The 19,517-nt window shown below is 35.7% G+C and overlaps 1 protein-coding gene across 6 annotated transcripts in view; it reads right to left on the bottom strand.

Moving 5' to 3' along the window:
* Positions 1 to 14,826, bottom strand: part of LOC149805840 (uncharacterized) — a 46,439-nt gene extending 31,613 nt beyond the window's left edge. The window contains exon 1 of one of the 6 annotated variants that reach the window (XM_089950554.1): positions 14,628 to 14,826. The gene's annotated coding sequence lies outside the window, so the exon portion shown is untranslated. The other 5 variants (XM_089950555.1, XM_089950551.1, XM_089950552.1 and 2 more) reach the window with 5 other exon arrangements.
* Between the last annotated feature and the right edge of the window lie 4,691 nt (positions 14,827 to 19,517).

Genomic DNA, 19,517 nt, shown 5'->3' with positions numbered 1-19,517 from the left:
CAGGATAATGTGACTGGGTGGGACATCATGCTACATGTCTACGGCATGATGCCCCAGCGCAGACATCACTACAAATTGCCACACTGCAGAAATCCTAGCGATACGTTAACAGTCCAAGACACACACACACACACACACACACACACACACACACGTCGTTTTCCAATGGGGCTATTGCTACGAATCTTAGTATGTATGTATGTATGTATGTATGTATGTATGTATGTACTGCCTGCATGCATGTATGAATGTAAATTAAAATACCACCGTACCCTGCACAACTAAGTTTTAAGGACTATTGGTAATGCCTAATTTAGTATAGGTGGGAGGGGGATTGTACTCTGATTGTTAGAAAATGACTATAAATGATGGTAATAGTGATGTTCCATTTTCTTCATTTAAGTAACATTTAGCAGTGGGTGGGTGTGAATCAAAAACTTGTGACAAGAATTACATGTCTCTTTGTTCACAGACTTTGATGCAGTGTACACAAGTTCGGAGTCTGTATGCATTGAACTGAAATGCCACTGACACATATGAATAGTCCATTTAGTGGAAAGGAGAAGTCTATTTTAATACAAAACTTGTAGAAAATGAACTTGGGCTGTTTTTCTGCACATTCTGCGTCCAGATAAACTGGATTCTCGTCAGTCCTGAACAACACTGACAGTAGTTCGAAGGCCCGTATTGGCCATAAACAATATTGTATGATGAAGACAATAACACAAGTTCTAGCATTCTGGTAATAATAATAATGACACCATTTATAAATCCCTAACATTATGATGATCCTCAAGATAAACAGTATGGATTATTTTGATATTTGCTGTTCATTTGTATTTCTGTATATGCTATACATCTATCTGTCTGTATATCTATCTGTCTATCTATCTCTATATATCTATCTGTATATCTATCTATATATATCTATCATTCCATCTATCTATGTACGTAATTACGTACGCACCTAACTATATACGGTTCCACAGTTGGTCATTCCATTTTTCACACTTTATTAATTAATGAGCATTGGGTTTAAATTTCGAACCACTTTCTTGGTATCCTAGCAATGGGTTCAAGGCAAAATGAACAAAATGTAAGACTTTTGTCTATTATTTTTTATTTATGTAGACTACCAGCTATATTCAACTGCCTCCTTGTATCCACGTTTCTAAAGCATTCCATATCTAGCAAATGATTATACTGGACAAAGATAAAACTAATTCATCCAATGTAATACACAAAACAATATAAATAAATAGTTATGACAATAAAGAAAAATATAACTAAATCACCACTAATATGCACATAACTAATTGTACACATGAGTGTATACTCATTCACTATACGTGGCCTATTCGACACACTGTAAATTCCAATGAGGAAAAGCATATAGATACAGACATAATTGCATGTCATATTCGACGTCGTTATGCATGTTGCGCTAAACTTGGTTGAACATTCACGGTTAGTAACAATCTTGATATCCACAGAACTAAATGAAGTACCATCTTCTAAAGTACATGTATGCAGCTGCATATATAGCTTACCTGATCAGCTTGTAATTTTGTTAGAATCTGTCTTTTTCTTAATTTGAATCACACTCTTGTTTGTGTGAAGTACCTCCTCACACACTAGCGGAAACGTATACCACAACTATAAATATATTTCAAGAATGTTTCGGAATTCTCTTTACTATTGTCAGTACCGACCACAAATACTTTCAATATTGAAAGCTTGATAGCCATCGGGTTACAGTTCTGCGTGTAATATGACTGCCAGTCAAGAGACCGGGTTGAGTAGAAGAAGACCAATATGGCTGTCCCCATTACCAGATATCGCGGTGTTTGCTACGTGCATTGCATTCAAGGTCCAACACATATGCAAAATGTAACACTCGTTGCATAGTCCTCGTGCAACAAGATAATTACAATGCAACAGTTGAATACTATCGTATTGCCGTGATCTATTGCGCGTAAAATACAATATCAAATTGCCTATTCTAGCTCGTTTAAATACATTTTCCTTAAAACTGCTTGTCCCTAAACATTTAAATCACAGCTTTTATATTAATAAAATAATATATAACTATAAACTCATTACGTACTATCCGTGACATTTCGCTATACTACACCCACTCGTCAAGTCTTCGTATTACCAACAGCATTTAACTAACCAAAGAGGTTTCGAATCCTACCTAATCTTTGTCGAAGGTAATTACAAAAAACAGAAACACCAAATACAAACAATTAACACAAATAACTTGCTGAAGTTACCACACTCTACATAACTGTAACGTTTTGCATGAAGGAGACCATAACACCACAGCTTGTAACTTTGCTTGTCATAGCCAAGCACAGGAAATTGTGAGCATTTAGTATTCACCTAGGTTAAAGAATGCTAGTGAGCAAAAGTCTCAAAGTTACTAACTTAATCTCTGTTATAGTCTGACAGACAGGGTACAGTGCCAGAACGGGTCACAGAAGTCATATCAGGAACTTTGTTACTCGGTATGAATTTTTCCCTTCCTGCTATTGCCTTTTTTTTTCAACATTAAGCTTGCGTCAATCGTCCTTGGTTACTTCAAGTAATCAGTAATGTGCTGAGTTGGCAATAATAAGCTTTCCAGAAAAATACGGTAGTTGAACTCACCGATCAATGTGTATTTAACGTGACAAGACAACCAACGTGAGTTATGATATAAAATTAGTTTTGGTAGGGAATAAAGCTATACAATGTAATACACGTGTCAAGCCGATTTTCCAGATACAAATCGTTACGGGTCATAGTCAGGTAACATGTTATCACTTCTTCTGCAGAATACAAAGTACAAAGACACGCCACAGCAAGTATAAGCCTAAACTATTCACATTCAAGAAAGTCAGGCTAAACAAAGCTTCCATACAAGTTGAAAACCAATAGGAACATCTTGTAGTTTAGCAAAACTCCACCTGGAAGATACATAAATGTTGGTAGCGCTCTTGCATCTTTCATAACGCCAGTGCTACAAGTTGAGATCAGCCACTTTCTAGCAAAAATGCCAGCTTTTAGTTTTACTTCACTTTTTGAGGACACTTAAATAAAGAAGCCTGTGAAAGTTTTGGCCTAAAATAAGTCATCACAATCGATAAGACGTTATAATGAACGTTATGGTGGTTAGTGACATAAAAATTACGTCATTTGGTAAACAAGTTACATGTATATGCCATAGCGGCTAAGGCATTATTTCCAATGTATTTTGTTTCCCATTGGCAAAAAGGCACGAGCGTGTTTTGATTAGACGACATCTCTATGATACCACCAGTTTAACTTTGATTTCAATCAATGAAGAAAGTATATATCTTTCTGCGCGTGCACGCGTTTATTTTTAAACACTGCAGAATTTAGTCAAAATGTGTACGCGTATTACAAAGAAGAAACAAAACAAATAAAAAAACTAAGCAGGGTGTTTTCATAACGTCTTTAGATAATAATACCATACCTGTTCACACTCCTACTAAAACTCCAGTCTGAACATTGCTTTAATGAGTATGTGTGTCATCTTAGTCTCCATTTTGATAGATTAGTTGCATGCTGCATTAGCATTGCCTGAGGCAAACAACAAATAAACTGAACTAGCTTTGTCCCCAGGGAATACGGGATAATTGATATGCTGGGACAACATGCACGTATACACTTCAGCGGGATAACAAAAGATATCATCTAGACTTGATGTCGTCCTTAAGGCGATATATCTATCCAAAAAAATAGCATACTTTCTACCAATTACGCAAAACATTCCTTACCGTCCATTTTGCCGTCCGTTACCTGCAATAGCCACTCAATCGTCTATATTTATAACTTAACAACCTGATGATGTTATGAGACTCAGGGAATATTACAGCTCATACAGTATAGCCAAGGAAACATCACGATATTTAAAAATTCAGTAAATTCAAATTTCTGAACGCTTTTGATCAAACCTTCATTTATCAATGTGTAGCAAGCTCCTGAGAAGAGAAAACCATGAAGCGCGGCATTTTTTGATCTTCTAGTGTGCCGCGGCATAGCTGGATCTACTGGTATTTGAAACAAAGATTTTAATTCCGCATCCGAGTTCGGTACTAGTTTCAGTAACTAGTTTTCCAAATGCAAGTCTGTAAAAGGACGTATATCCCATCAATAAAACAATGCCTCTATTTTCGCTTCAGTTATAACTAGGACAAAATCTCACAAGATTCACATAACGAAAATTGTGCGTTTCCTTACCGACCAATCCTGGCCAGCCAAATACAATATATATTCTTTTCACCCATATCCAGACTGGTTCTTGCATATCAAAATGAGTCATAAAGAAATCAGAAGCCAAGTGGAATGGCTGCCCGAGTTTTATCATCCGTCATGGAATAAAGTGTGTGTGTGTGTGTGAACAGAGGTTCGTGCCGGTTCATATATAGAAGTAAATTTGTAAATTTGACAGGATACATCTTTGCAATGTATAATTTATTACACACCAAAGTCAGGATCTCAGTTATGAATTTTAGTACGATAACTGCATAGATACCTTGAGACGTACATAAATCTTCAAGTTGATTTAGCAAGCAAAACCGAGTATTTTTCTACCTGTATCGTTACTGCATACATGTGAAAGTCTTACAGCTTCCCATTTTAACTGACTGTAGACTGTATGAACAGTGTGCATTCATGAGACATCCTAGAGACATCCAGAAAACCTATATTTACCTCCATTTACAACATGAAGGGGGTTCTCTGAGCCAAAATTTAAGCCATGTTGCGCTAACATATACCAAGGTGGTCACTGTGTTTACCGGACCGTATCTCCAACCTGATACCATTTATTTGACTAACTGAATCATGCCAAAATATAGCAATGGTAACGTGAAGTCCTGCCGAAACCAAAGATCAACAAACAATAACCTACACTTGGCATTTCTGATATAAACACCATCTTTGCATATCGGAAATCGAGATGAAAACACTGTAAAACAGTCGAATCATATAAAACGGAAATAAGAAATATAGGTTCATCCTTGTCCAACTACTGATGGCATTTTGGAAAGCATAAAGGGTTTTGTCAAGTCAAAGAAATGCAAACTTCTTACCTGTTCGTTTTCGGTCTTTATCAATAACTAATTTTAGTTATTACTTCGTTTTTATTATCAAGTTCGGTGTCAATATTTTAAGAGTGAGAGAGAATATTCAATTTGCATACGCTGACTACTTGTAAAGCACACGATACTAAGTTTATGGAGTAATAAGACACTGGTCACTAAATTTAAAAATAACTGAGATTTCTGATTATGAATGAAAACAAAACAACAACAAAAGACGACGTCAAAAACAATCACTAATACCTTTACTAAGGCAATGATTATGGCAAGTGAACCTTTCGATGGTTTAAATAGGGTACTTGTGGTGTAATATGGCAATCAGTGCCAGGTGCACACTTAAATATTAAAATGTGCTGGGTCAGATCTAAAACTATGAGAAATGTGGTACAAGAAATTCACCTTTACTAATTCTTTAACGAGAGAGAGAGAGAGAGAGAGAGAGAGAGAGAGAGAGAGAGAGTGGGGTGTGTGAAAGCAGACGTTGAGTGCAACTTTTGACAGACATCAAAAAGGGATACAACGATAAAGGTAAGGTTAGTTAAGGAGGTGAAGATACAACGTATGACGACATCTTAATAATGAAGATACCATCCCAAGTGTAATATCTAACATAAAATCAACTAGCAATGCGAATTGTGCTAAGTCTCAATCTCTTAAGACCATCATGAAAAAAGCGCAAAAGCGAAAATTTTGACCTTGACCTTGAGAATAGTACTCCAAATAAGATGTGAAATAAATCCTCATAGCAGTATATTGTCACACGTTGGTTAATTTATATAAAATACTAATACAATTATTTAGTTCATAAGGACGGACTGAAGGAAATTAAAACTATATACCTCACATTTCGCGAAGAAAAAGTGTGAAAATATAATGTGCTACAAATGTACTCATCTGAATAAATAAAACAGAAAAGTTGCAAAAAGAGCCTTATAAAAACCCACCTTATTTATAGTCAGCTTATACGTCATCAACAGTCACAGATAATCGATATTAAATTGCCGCATCGTTTTAAAAGTAGTCATGTATCATCCTATTGTTTGTCAAGAAAAATCAACATCCTATCACACCGTAAAATATACATCATATTACACCGTAAAATCAGCATCATATTACACCGTAAAATCAACATCCTATTACACCGTAAAATCAACATCACATTACACCGTAAAATCAACATCGTATTACACCGTAAAATCAACACCCTATTACACCGTAAAATCAACATCCTATTACACCGTAAAATCAACACCCTGTTACACCGTAAAAACAACACCCTGTTACACCGTAAAATCAACACCCTATCACACTGCAAAATCAACATCATATTACACCGTAAAATCAACATCGTATTACACCGTAAAATCAACATCGTATTACACCGTAAAATTAACACCCTATTACACCGTAAAATCAACATCCTATTACACCGTAAAATCAACACCCTGTTACACCGTAAAATCAACACCCTATCACACCGTAAAATCAACATCATAGTACACCGTAAAATCAACATCGTATTACACCGTAAAATCAACATCCTATTACACCGTAAAATCAACATCGTAATACACCGTAAAATCAACACCCTATTACACCGTAAAATCAACATCATATTACACCGTAAAATCAAAACCCTATTACACCGTAGAATCAACACCCTATTACACCGTAAAATCAACACTCTATTACACCGTAAAATCAACATCATATTACACCGTAAAATCAACATCATATTACACCGTAAAATCAACCTACTAACACGACAGTAGAGTAATGATTGATTCCAAATCAACCCACTATTAAAATGATAAAATCAATTCACCGGTACAAACATAAACAAGTGCAACCATTGATTTAGAAGCATTAGCATAACATTGCAGAAACAATTTATTAGGGACAACAAGCTTTTGTAATGGATGAATAATATAGCAAAACTGGGCGTGCTGTGTTTACAAAATCGGGCATCTATTCGTTCTTGGGTGCAAGCATGTTATACATCATATTTCTTGCACATCTTCAATCTGAACGTATGTAAATATTGCAACCAGAATTCTTCGATGATCCAGCTTTCAAAGATTTTCATCGGCTCAAGTTTGGCCAACATTCCCTGCAGGTACCAACTGAAAGACCGTTGCTGGTATTAACAGCTTTTCATTTCTGGATAATCAACTCCAAGTCAAATTCACGTCTAGAAGAACAGTTTTAAGTCGGGTATCAACTGACAGACTGTTGCTGATGTTAACAGCAATGGTTCGTGTCTAGATAATCAATTCTAAGTTGTGATCTTGCACTTATTTAATCGTGCTTCATATATTTTTCATCGAGTCGAATTAAAGTATTGAACAATAAATCCAGGTTAAAACACGGGGTGGTTTGGATTCTTTCCCGCCTCTCGATTTCAGGGTCCCTCTCGACACTTACTTTTTTGCCTCCTTCCATTCGTCCCTTCCCTGACTTGCCCATAGAAATGTTGTTGTTGTTTTTTTTTAAAAAAAAAAACATTTGATGTTGCTTCCAGGCTTCAATATTCTTAGTGGGAGGTGGGTTTTTATGACAGATGAGTCCGAATAGTTGGAGCCTCCCCTTCGTATTGGATACCGCTAGACTGAATGGCCAGCTGCTGGGTCTGTGTTGGATGCTCCCTCAGCACCTGCAGTCTTCCTCTCCTTGGTACCTGGAGGTGTCTAGCTTATTTTTTTATTATCTTCCGATATCAGGAGAAGATTGGTTTTCTTTTCCTGAGCTCCTATGCTCCATTTTGAAGCTACGGCAAAGCTAAGGCCTTTCAGTGCACTTAGTGCTTTAGCTGCTATAATTTTCACCGTTAGTGCCATTCCTTTGTGGCTCTCTGTTCCCTTTTCTGCCATTTTGCCGATGCACAATGGTTTACCCCTGCGTATCAATGATCTAAACTGCCATCATAAAAAAAAAAAAAAATTCCCTGAAGACCTTTCTAGACTAATGCTAAGCAAACTTATGGTTTGACTGTGTTACCTACATACATTTATCAAACTATAACATATAAACCTAAGGCTCAAAACCTAAATGTCTTTAATCCAATTAAAGCCATATACCCGCTCTCCAGGGGCCCCGAGTGGCCGAGTGGTCTGAAGCGCTCACCGTTACTGATCACTGCCATCTCACCTCTGTCTGCGTGAGTTCGAGTCTCGAATTCGGCTAATGTGGTTATGTGAGAAAGCTTGCCAGTAGCTTCTCGTGGGTCGGTGGTTCTTTCGGTGGTGGTGGTGGTGGTGGGGTTTCCCGGGTTCTTCCTCCACCATTTATATTGGCCGCCATGTATAGCCTATCTTGTGCTGAAAATGGCGTTAAACTCTACAACAACAACACCCGCTCTCCATTCATACTCCTCACTTAATAAGACTGAATGTAAAGTAGAATTTCCAAAAATGATGTATTATGTGGAAAATTAATATGAGGTAAATAAAAAAATTACATTACCACTACTTAACTTTATTTTAAGTGCTATACACCTACTTATAGAGCTACAAGTTTTGCAACAAATGTTCGCAATCTAAATGTTTGGCTATAAAATGAAACTTCCTATAATTTACTGTAAGTCTACAAACACATTATTTCCCGCCAATAACAGGTATCTTCGTTTCATTAGCTTGCCAGTCTGAGCTGCTGGATGTAACATCCCCTTCTGGGCTACAAAACACCATATTTAACGCGATTGTTGCTACTCAGTTTTACAGTAAATACAGATTTGCCCCCTCTATCTTAAGTAAACGATAATTAAAATATCAAGAGAATTATTACAAATATATCTTCTCATCTAAGACATATGTAATAACAAATCCACTTAAAATAATTAAATCCAGCACAATAATAGATAAAAATTCTATCGCAATTATTATATATATTCCTTTTATAAAGGTTCTGTTTCGCGAAATGGCCATATATATATATATATATATATATATATATATATATATATATATATATATATATATATATATATATATATATATATATATATGCTTAAAATGGCATTAGGGAGTATCTAAAGATAAACAGACAAGCCTACCACCTCCAAAATTCGCATACGTGGTGGCGATTGTGTGTAGCGGAAACTAATCACAACACAATAATGTTAATAACTCCACCCGGTCAAAACTTCTCACATATGAGGAAACATCCTCACACATCAGGCATATGAGAGAGAGAGAGAGAGAGAGAGAGAGAGAGAGAGTCAGCATGTTTTTAACGCTTCATAATCCGGAGCATGAATCCTTTTATTTCATCTTCTTTATCTTACACGGTCCTCAGCGAAATGATAAGAGTAAGATCGTACTGGAATGATAACAAATCTTCTTTATACCTTATAATGGCATTCCTGTAATGTTATCGAATAGTGTGTACTTTGTCCAATTGAATGCGGAATTGGGACCATCCAAGCAAAACGAGTATGATGTTATGAAATTATTTCAGAAATTTAATACTGCTACTTGTCACGTCTGTACATTTATAGCTGGTACAATGGACGAAAATATGCAGAGGCCTGTCGTACGCAGCGTTTACCATGTCAGAACAAGGAACTTAAGATGTGGCAGATTTGCAAATGTTTAGCTGGGAAAAATCTGACCTGACTATGAATAAGGAAATAATTTAGACTCGAGTTTAAAATAAAAAATCTAGTATGTTATGATATCTTTCGAAAATCGAAGAAACCCTATCATTCATAACGCTGAGACACGACAAAATATTTAATGACCTAGTTGATTATGTGATGTGTGCATTTAGATCATCCATGCACACTGTTGCAAACTACACATTTACATGCTGCTGTGTATGGGTATGCATGAGTGTGTATACGTGTTCATTTGTATATAAATAAATTCCTTTATAAGAGGGCCTCAAGGTAGATTAGTTCTTCAGCTAATTGTGTTACCCTCTTTAAATAAATTATTAGTATTATTAGTATTAACTAGCCTTTAGATTCGCGTTTACTGTTGTAAAAAAAAGTTGCAGAAGATGTGAATCATGCATTTATACCAACTTTCTGATTTTTATTTTAAACTGGGTAGCGTTATTAGACTGACAAAGTGGATGTCATTAGTGCACGTAAAGTATCATATCTAAATTAGGCCAGAATTTCCTTGACGACCTGTTTTTAATGTACAATGGAGACTTGTCATATATATATATATATATATATATATATATATATATATATATATATATATATATATATATATATATATATATATATATCGCTCTAAGGGCACTATTCCCTCAACTATCACAACAATTTGTAATTAATGGTTTTAATCTTTGATCACAGTATGAAATAAAATAATGCCAACGTTTGCATTATTCTCCTAGAATGGACTTTTCTGCTGTTTCATAGCAAACACGAGTTTTAAGCCACGGTTAGTACGGCTACTACTATATTCTAATTACAGATTATATTTCAATTGCATTATCTACACACTTTGATCATTTGCATATTACAATATATTGGCCATTAAATATGAACTCGAATTTATCAAGTTTTCTTCCAGCTGTATTTGATACACATAATTTTGTTTCTTTAAATGTAATGGTAAGTTCCATGTACTTGTATAATTTGCCAATCTGTGATGTGTATTTTTGAAAACTTCTTTGAATCACTGAAAATAGCATAATATCGGCTGTACCCAATAGTAACTTTCGTCAGGTCTTCTACCATTCATGGGGAAATAATCTGTCAAATGAAGACAACACCCACCCACCCACCGCGTCCTTGCTGAACTATTAAACCTGTGAAGGTGTCAATTATTTCATCTTGGAGGTTATTACAAAAATTTACCACACTTGTACATATTTATAAGGACGTTTACAAACTATCCAACAAAACTATACTTGCAAAAAGTTTGCAAAAACTTTCTCTGCCACTAACGTAGAGGAAGAAAAATACATTGCGCTGCAACCCGGGACAGCTAAAATTTTAGCGTTGGGCAACCAATTACATCATATTCACATTCATATTAGGCAACTAGATTTTGATGGCTATGGCAGTGGCGTCACTACAGGGGTGCGGACATCACCCGGTGACATCATCAGACTGGGTGACACCAAAATGACTCTATAAAAAATTTTTTAAAAAATTGTGCAGGAAGGAGGTCCATGAGGACTATGGTGTATCGAGTCTGGTTTTATATATTAAAAAAATCTATTTGCAATGGCAACCTACGGGCCTCGTAGTTATTTATGCAAGGTATTATTATTTGGTACAGATTTGATACCAACCGGGCGGGCAGAATCAATCAAGCGTTATAATCATGCTTCCTGCAGGCGATTCAGGGCTGACTAATAATGCCAATTGTTATCCTTACCGTATCAGGCATAGTTACTGTCTAGCACTGATTGTGCCATGGCAACGCAACAACTCCAAAAAAAAATAATTATTACTCATATAATTACGTTCCCTATACCCACCGTTACTACAGAGCCACGTGCTGAGCCGGTAGATGTTTTCAGTCCCACTGTTAACACTTTGTCTCTGACGATTGTTTTTTTATTTTCCTATATATTTTTTTGTTTGGGGTGGGGTGGAGTACGTTAAAATGTAACCTACATAAATATATATATGTAGGTTAACCTGAAGGATGCTTTCCTGTACAATTTCTGTGGGGAAAACCTCACAAGATGAATGGAAGACCAATCGTGCATGGTGTTTTATAAATATGTTCTTTCAGTAAATGACAAAAAGGTCACCGTGAAGACGAAATAAATTTACCACATCAATCTTAATATTCCTATCAAAATAAAAAGCATGTAGTTTTTGTAGGGTTTAACGCCATTTTTCAGCACGCGATAGGCTATACATGGCGGCCAGTATTAATGGTGGAGGAAGAACCCGGGAAAACCCCGGAAAGAACCACCGACCCACGAGAAGCTACTGGCAAGCTTTCTCACATACCCACATTGGCTGAATCCGAGACTCGAACCTACGCAGACAGAGGTGAGATGGCAGTGATCCGTAACGGAGAGCGCTTTAGACCACTCGGCCACTCGGGGCCCCTAAAAAGCATGTAAACAATTTGAAACTAATAATGATTGTAAACTAATCAATGATATAAATTCAATCGTAAATACAGAGGATGAGTTGAAAAGTGTGTGTGTGTGTGTGTGTGTGTGTGTGTGTGTGACTAGGATTTGTTACGTAGCTTTAACAATTTTTCAGTCATATCGCTACGATGTCTGCAGTGTGGCATTTTATAGTGATGTATAGCACTGGGGCATCATCGCTCACCCAGTCACATCATCCTGACACCATACCGACCAGTCCTAACACTAACCTCTTAATGCTTAGCTCCTAGGGAGGCAGCTGTTAGTACCATTTTTGAAAGTCTTTGGTTCGAACCCACGACCTCCCGCTTTTGAGGCGGACGCTCTAACCACTAGGCCACCGGAGCGATCGGATGAGTTGAAAAAAACACCTGCAAATCGTTGTATATAAACAGCATACATGTAATTTTATAGATAGCCAGAAAGATGTAACTTTAGTTTGGGTTTTTTCACATGTTTTTTAATGAAGTTTTGCATCGAAGTTGGAGTTCTCTGTGTTTCAAGATCATTTACTGACGAGTCATAACTATTAAAATCCACAAGTTGAGTATATCATACACTTTTGGGGTATAATTTATTGAGAAATAATTTGTTTAGACAATGCAGCTAAATTTTATTTACTGCTGCTGATTGTTCATTTTCAGTGGAATGGCGTTAGGGAATTTCTAATGTGGACAACCACATTAGTTTACAATGAACCAGTTTTTTGGTCTAGCTCTGTATATACGACAAAATTAATGAGTGTTAAGGCCAACCAATTTCGCAGCAATTTATTGGGCAACCAATTTCGTGGCAATTTGCTGGGCAACCGTCTTTTCAAAGGCTGGTTTCCCCAGGACAATCGTGAATTTTCACTTAATAACATAAACATTTTTTGAATTCTACACATACTGTATTATATGCCTTCTTAAGAAAGTCAACAAAACACACCCAAACACATACACACACACTTTTGTTTACACATACCACTGTTCCTCGACAATACAAGTGACTACAACTATACAATATACGGGTTATTATATGTTTCTCTTTTAAATAATCGTGAAGCTTTCTATATAAAACATTAAAAACTAGTTTGTTTACACGACTGGAAATTACATTCTTCTGAAATTTGATGGATTATCTGCCTTTTCCCCATCAATATTGGTTTTAGCGAGAGAGAAAAAATCCAAATGAAGTGGACACTTTCTGATTTGATTGATTTAATTAAAAATTTAGAATAATATTAAATAATAGAACACCTTAATAACACTCCTTTTATTGCCCATAGAAACAAACCTAGAATATTTGTTTGCTTTTGCATGTTTTGTTTTGTAATAAGTTGCAGAAAGTACATTATTCAGAAATACACAAATCCTGAAACTGATTTGCCATTGTGCTGTCAACCACAAGAAAAATCATTTCGCATGTGTTCTTGTTTATACAGTTTTAAAAGTTCAGCCATTTATTGTTTTGACTCATTAACCCGATCCATTGGAAGATTATGTAAATATGTCTCATCTAATGTTTCCCCCAAACCTGTCGTTTGGATTATTGTTTACAAATGTGTTTAGTTATCGTACCCTACTAGCTTTTGCTCATACCTAAATATCCACTTTAAAGTAATGAAGTCAAGATTCACAATTATTGACCTATTATTTAATGAAAATCACAAATAAGAATCCATTCATGTACCTAAAAGTTTAATTTTGCACACAAAAGATATTTATTTCCAGGTTTAAAGAAATGCATCCGATTTAACGTGGAGGGAAGTATAGAATAATACGTGGTTGGATTAGGGATAAATACTCTCTTATTTATGCGAACTTCACATACACGTATATCTAAAGTTTTGAGTTTACATTATGGGGAGTACAACTCATTTTAAGATATAATAAAACATAACGTAAAGTATTATTGTCACGTAAGTAAAGGTGAAGGCGATACTTACTTGATGCGAGAGAATGCTTATATGTGTGCTTGTGTGTGTGTGTGTGTGTGTGTGTGTGTTAAAAACTCGTGCGTGTGAAAATTGTATTATTTATATAACAACATGAGTTAAAATTTCATTGGTTTTATGTACTTACCTTAGGCACTAATACCGTCCCCCCCTAAGTCCTCTATACATTGGTGTCCCTGATTAACACTGAATCGTGAATTATAGTTCTTTATCCGCTATTGGAATGACTGTGAAATGCGCCCCACCTGAGCAAGGTGTGAAGGACGGGGCGTTTACCTGACTCACACGGGCCTGTCAAGCATATTCGCAGTTACACGTGATGTATCTACAGCCGCATTCCAACAGGTACAAGGCGGATCCGGACAGTACGGTATCAAATCATATGTCCAGTAGTAGCGTTGTCGTCTTGTGTAAAGGTTTACGAACAATGCACGAGGAAACACAATACCCTAAAGCAACGTAGTTCCAGGTAAATTACACCTCTACCATTCAATTCATACCTTTTGATTCCACAGTGCCTTTAAAATGTACGCGCGGTTGACTTTGTATATTGATCTCAGCCTATGCGCGTCTGCTCGTTTTGTTCGCGTAAGTACAGTACTACGGTTTCCTTCAGCTCAGTATATTCACGTTCAGTCAAGGTAGATTACTGTTTTGATGTATGTCCCGACAACTGAACACACGAACAATCTCTCCCCATTGAACATGTCAGCTTGACAAAACCAACACAATACGGTTTTGACTTGACTAGTATTATCGATAGAAACAGTCCATGTGATTAATGTTACGTGCGGAACGGTTTAATTCCGAACAGAAAAGGTTACGATAGATCGATATATCGACAGATAGGGAAGAATTGCTTTTCTAATACTTTAAAGAAGCATTGTAACAACTGAAAATCTTGAATAAACTGACGTTTTACATTATTTTTATTACATACACGTATTTGTTTTTTTTTAATGATGACATTTTGCGATTAAAGGTGTATATTGTTCTTGGCATTGTATACACACGGTAAATTCTGTCTCAACGCTGTGTGATTAAAGTTATCTTGTTCTTGGCATTATATGCATATTACGGCTTACAAGTGAGTACACCTAATAAAGCAGTATGTATAATTTAGCAGTTTGATATAAATAATTCATGAACATCACAAATATAGATCAGCGTGCACAAATGAGTATATACGAAAAGAGAAACACGTATTTTGAGGATTAAACAAAAATGAGCGCGAATATTTAAATAAAAGGCAAGTCTTAAATATATCTGGATGAGGACAACTGTCCAAAAGGATTCATTTTTTGTTTGTTCTTGTACATATTTTTTAACAAGAAAACTGCAAATATTGTGTAACTATTACTTTGAAGCATGAAAACTTTCAAAAATGAGCTAGTCATGGAAACTGTTTAAAATGAGTTGTATTGTGTTATTGCTACTTCGAATCATTAAAACTGTCAAAAAATGAGTCGTATTGTGTTACTGTGTGTTGATCGCCAAAGCAAAAGTAGCTCGAAAGTTTCATTAGCATTGCACTCACGTAAAATTCTATCATTTTAATTAGTTTCCCTCACTTATATCAATGTTTTAACTTTTGTTTTAGGATGAGTAGCTATTACACACGTCATCGTGCCACGCGAATTTAAATATGTTTTGCGATTTACGATTTGTCTCTGAGTCTTATGAGTTTAAGTATGTTTTGATTGGTCACTGATCTCTACACATATATTGCTAATACAGTTTTAGTCTCGTTCATCCGATTTTCCTTTAAACTAATGTTGCTTCTGTTGTTGTCGGTTTTAACGCCATTTATCAGAGCAAGATAAATTATACAGTATAATTGGTGAGGGAAGAACCGGGATAAACCTCGGAAAGAACCACCGACTCACTCACAGGAAGCTACCGGCAGCTTTCGCACATATGCACAATGACCTAGCCTGAGACTCTAACCCAAGCGTGAGATAGCAGTGATTGGTAAAGGCGAGCGCTTTAGACCACTCGGTTGCCCAGGGCTCCAATATTGCTTTTATACGACGCCACCAGAAGAAAACACTCTAAAATATGATAAATCAGAACGGTTTGCTTTCGATTAACAAGAATAGTCGATAGTTAAATGTCGACCTGATGCGGTAGATTGCAGAGGTAGACCGGGTGTCCCCCCCCCCGCAACAAAACAACAACAAGCAAAATAAATATGATATTTCTGGAGCCGCCAATGGATTAACATGAAATCACTAAAATGTAGTAAACTCTGCTCAAACGATAGATATGATCTTAACATGCAAAGAAACGTTCTAACAGTTTTTCTCGTCAGTCGGACATCGAAAATCTGCGCGAGATGGCTATTTTAAAATCGATTTTTTTTTTTAAAACGAGCAGGACGATTGTTTGAACAAGTCAAAGGAGGACTGATTTATAGACTTTCATGGTGTATTTGAATATGCGTGGAAGAAGGTTTGCTTCTGAAACTCCTAAGAATGGGTAATGCGAGTATAAGTTTGATATAATCCAATTGATTTCAAGCTCATAAATTAGAAAGTTAAAGGCGTTCAAACTAAATTAATATAGGAGTTAAACAAGGGGCCACTTTTAGTCCAGCTTGATTTAACTTATTTATTAATGACGTAGATTTTTCCAGGAAATTAGCGGGGCCCTGTTACAACTGAGAATACAGATTCAACTCACCTATTGTAGGCAAATGATTTGCTTTTATTTCGTTCTGAAACTAAAGAAGGTATGCAAGAAATGCTAGAACAACTTAATTGCTTGAGTATAATATAATATTTAGGTATTAATGCAGAAACAATAGATATCTCGATTTTGGAAAAGAGACAAAGAAACACAATGCAGAGTGTTTGTTGGCGTGAAACTAACAGACTAATATTGATACGGTGTATGTATCATATCTTACAATGGTATTTTGATACGGAGAATGTATCATACCTGTCAATGGTATATGGATAGGCAGAATGTATCATATCTTAAAATGTTATTTAGATACGTAGAATGTATAATATATTTCAATGATAATCTAGATATTTAGATTCTATCATATCTTACAATCGTATATAGATACGAAGAATGTATCTTACTTTAGAATGGTATCTTAAAGGCTTCTGTAGAAATATTCTACTAAAACAAAATCTTAAATAAATCTTTGAAAAACACGGAACCTTTCGCGGTTCTTTACTTAACCTTTTTATATGTTATAAAAGGCTTGACACGCTTATCTGGCATATTATACTGTGTGATAGTGAAATTTAGACTACTGAATTTATAACAAAGACAAATACAATTAAGTCAGAATTATTAAAACAATTTAAATTAAAAAATTGCGAACTCACTCTTAAAGTAAGAAATAATACCACCAACACTGGCTGTAAACTTTACTGGTAAGGTCCCCTCTAGTTAACAAAGTTAATTTGTAACATGTAAATAAACATACTTTTCCGAACAGAAACATTCTAAAATAAGTTGTTGGACGAAGTGTCAGCATTAATTCAAGTGGCAGACTCCCGGCACACTTACTTAAGCTTACTTATTCAACAATATTTCAGTAAATATAAATTCTATATTTAATGATGTAGACGTTTCCAAATATAAAAGCAGCGAAATAAAAAAAACCTCTGGAATCCAAATAAAAACAACGCAATAAAAATAAATTAAAATGAAAAACCCGATTTTTTTTCATTAGAGGGGATTCAAATATTTAATTCTAGGTACCATATTTAAATATTTTATTTTATTTTTTTGCATAATCCAAATTAAGACGATCTCTTACACATATCAGAGTTAAAGAACACTGATTGGATACAAAAATAAGTTAATTCAAGTAAACTGATAGGAACTGAACGATTTGTAAAGTGAGTGTGTGTGTGTGTTATTTCGATTTTTAACGTAGCTTTAACAATTGTTCAGTCATATCGCTTCGACGTCTGCAGTGAGACAGTTTATATTAATGTCTAGCACTGATACATCATGCCGTCTCCATGTGACATCATTTATGCTGACACCAGGCCGACCAGTCCTAACACTAACCTCTTAATGCTGTGCGCCAAGCGAGGTAACTGCTAGTACCATTTTTAGATAAGTCTTTGATATGACTCAGCCGGGGTTCGATGCCGCGACCTCCCGCATCCGAGACGGACGATCTGAGTGCTTAAGCCACCGGAGCGTTTGTAAATTTTGTAAATCAGAAATTGAGAATGAAGTACACATTAATAGTTTGTCTTCTAAACAACTATTGTAAGTAGGTAATTAATGGGAGCACAATTTAACTGTTTAAATATAAATAGTTTGATTGTTTTACGAGGACAATGAAGTATGGCGCAGTTATAAAGAAAAATAAATTCTGAAAAAGGGATGGTTGGTAAACAAATAAATCAGAGATGAAGACTTAGATAATTTACCGACTTATTTTAAAGTGTGTTAGAGGCATCTACTGCTTTTAAATATGATTCAGAGTGGTAACGAATTGAGACAAATTGTAAACACAATCATCGCTTTAACGTAGAGATTTTTTCATGAGAAAAGTCAGCTAGATAAGATTTTCGCGTGATAACAATCCAAATTTGTATGAAGTTTTAACGACACTAAGCCATATTGGAAAAGTGTAATAATTAAAAAGTTTGGGCATTTTGGTTTTGTAAAAAACAGCACTACTTGACCATTAAGCGTATTAACAGATTAACAGATAAATAAGAGAAAATTGAATATTACAGAACACGACCTGTAAATTTAATGAACAGGGTTGGATTTTGTTACTGAACGTCTGTTTAATATGCTGCACACTAAATTTGGAAAGGAAGTAACTAAAAGCACGATTGGACTGTTGACAGGATTAAGTATTTAGCACTGCATTTAAGTAGCTGTCAATGATAATTTTTTAGGATCCGTAGACTTACCGTGTTTGCTAGCCAAGGTTCAGATATGTTAACCCTATCTACGCCTTAGCAGGTTGATCAGATAATTCAGTGCCTCGGGTCTGTGAATTAAATTGGATGCGGCGCCAAGTCAACGATTCCAATTAAAATCAACTTGTTCAAATCTGAACAATGTTCCTACATGATCGATACAAGGGGAGCACACAAATGGAATGGACTGATAAAAAGCAATTTTCCACTTCAGTCCGTGTTTGTACAAATACATCATTTCCCTCAGATACACATGTAATGGCTTCTCTCTGGTACGTAGTCATACTTTCGATGATAAACTTGCACAGTATCCTTTTGAAGTCAACATCTGCCGGCATATTTTGGCCGATGTACAAAGTAACAATGCACCGCTGTTACAGGCTATCGGTTGGGTAGCATTACATACTAAGGGAAACAACTCATGAAATCCAATAGATGTAGCCACGACCAAGCACTCTAATATGTGATCGATCCACCATG

Source organism: Sinohyriopsis cumingii, chromosome 2 (assembly GCF_028554795.1).
Source record: "Sinohyriopsis cumingii isolate HCF-2022 chromosome 2, ASM2855479v2, whole genome shotgun sequence".
Taxonomy (NCBI): domain Eukaryota; kingdom Metazoa; phylum Mollusca; class Bivalvia; order Unionida; family Unionidae; genus Sinohyriopsis; species Sinohyriopsis cumingii.
Note: the sequence above shows the minus strand (reverse complement) of the source record. Positions and strands in the feature narration are given on the sequence as shown.